Here is a 2,312-nt window from a genome sequence, read left to right on the forward strand (position 1 = left end):
CGGGGAGGGACCGGCGCCACGCGTCAGCGCCCGAGCGGGGCGGGAGCGGCTGCGAGCAGCGAACGGAGCCTCCCGGTTCCCCTCCCGGTTCCCCTCCCGCTCGGGGCTGGGCTCGGAGCCGGCTCCCGGCTGGGCTCGCTCGGAGCCGGGCGGCCCCGCAGCGGGCACCGGGAGCCGCGGGGGCGCCGCCGGGGCCGCGCTGCCCAAAATGGAGGCGGCGCCGCCGCGGCCTGGGCGCCCCGCGGGAAGCTCCCCCCTCAGACCCCGCTCTGGGGGCTCTCGGCCGCCCGTTTTGGCTCTCCCCGAGGGGTTGCTGCGGGCTCGGAGGGGCAGGGGGAGCGGGGAGCCCTGCTGGGGGGTGCGGGGGCGACCAGGCGGTTGTGGCGCAGGAGGCTCGGCGCTTTGCGAGCGCCTGGCCTTCTTCGGGCAGCGCTGCTCTGGGGACCTTTTTTTTTGTAGTTAGTGCAGAAGGAGGGTCGGGGAGCGCTTAGGGTCGGGGGAGAGGCGTCCCTGTGAGCCCGGGACGAGCGGTGCCCCCATGTAAGACCTGCTGTGGCAGCTTGAGCCCGCTCCCACAACGGCTTTCGCAGCCCCGGGCCGCCACAGCACTGAGCAGATGGCAGAAGAAAAGGGGTCTGCGAGGCCGGCGAGCAGCCTGCTTCACCCAGGGAACCAGAGCCCAGCTAAATAATAAACTAATAAACTGTTAACAACACTCCCTGGAGGAGGCGAGTGACAGGATGGTTTGGGTTGGAAGGGACCAGGCAAGCCCCAGTCTTCCATTTCAAGTCACTGCACTTCAAAGGCTGCCATGAGCGTGTTAACTCAGCCTCAGCTGCCCCGTGTTTCACAGAGTTCACTTAAGCACTCCTACACCTTCTGCACAGCCCCAAGCCTTTATTACTTCTCATAACACGCTGGCAGCTCACGGTGCGAGTGGCAAACAGCTGCTCAGAGATAGGTAGTGAGCTGAAGGTCACGAAGAAGTTCCATGGTGGAGCTGAACCCTGACCTCCACAGCCCCAGCCTGCCCTGTCAGGATCACCAGAGCACACAGGACCGTCAGGTTCTGTAAACTCACTCCAGTCGTCACAGTTCTTTCACTAAAAAAAAAAAATAATAAAAAAAATAGTAATCATCCAGTTCACTGAAACCCACCAAAGGATGTGGATGGAACCTGCTTGTACTGAAAGGTAATTGTTCATCTAAGGACGTGCTCATTTTCTTTTTAAAAAAATAAATGTTACTGCAATTAGGATTTTTTTTTTCCTTCCAAAGCAAAGCTAGGTTTGTTCAGTTTTATAACAGTGAATTTAGAAAAGTGGTGAACGGATACACATCTGTCATCTCTTCAGAAATAAAATGAGACAGAAGTTCTATAGCATGCAGTGATGAAGTTTGTTTACTCTTTTCATCTGTTGTCACCTTCTCTTTTGAAAATCATTTTAAATGAAGAGGAAGTGAACTGAAAAATATATTCAGTCTTTGTACCATGTCTCATCTTTCTTGATAAGAGCGCTAGTAGGATATGGATGAAGTCAGTACAACATTGATTCTGAAATCAGAAGACCTCTCACACACATTTGCAACAGACCCTGCCTTCAGGAATAAAAACGGAATGGTTTACACTGCTGTTTCCTCAAGCAGGTTCTGTATTACACACTTCATTGGTCACTTGCCTGCTCTTTTGAGTTACTATTCCAGAGTGTAAGTGCAGAAGGAGGAATCAGAGAAAACAACTACAACACACACACAAAAGGGGTAAAAAAAAAAAAAAAAAAAAAAAAAAAAAAAAAAAAAAGGAAAGCTATCAACAGATAGGAAGATCTTGGACAGATCTTGGACAAGGCACAACGAATGTGAATCATTAACAGACAAAAATGGAGGGAGGATTAGAGGGAAGTACAAAGGTTACAGTGATATACACAGAGGACAATATAGCTTGAGAAAGCTGTATTATCTGAATACAGATTTTTTAAAAACATTTTTGGAAGGGATTTAAATGAGGAAAAGGACTAGGTTGGAAGTTCGGAGGAGTTTAGGTGCAGTCAAAAAGTGGTGATGAAGGAAAATGGCAAATAAGTCAATACTAGTTCTGTGTAGAACTATTTATTCTTTTCTATGTTCTTAGACTTCTCCTGATGGTAGCAGCTGAAGATACCCCAGCAGTACATGAGTGATGTAACCACATCAGTTACTGCCATTTCGTCTACATTCGTCTTCCCAGAGGAGTTCTTGTTTTGCTAGGTAGGGGATGTTTTCGATATTCTTACCATGAATATGAAAACAGACAGACTATTTAAGAGGGGAGG

The sequence above is a fragment of the Aythya ferina genome (genome assembly GCF_964211825.1).
Source record: "Aythya ferina genome assembly, chromosome: 2".
Classification (NCBI taxonomy): Eukaryota; Metazoa; Chordata; class Aves; order Anseriformes; family Anatidae; genus Aythya; species Aythya ferina.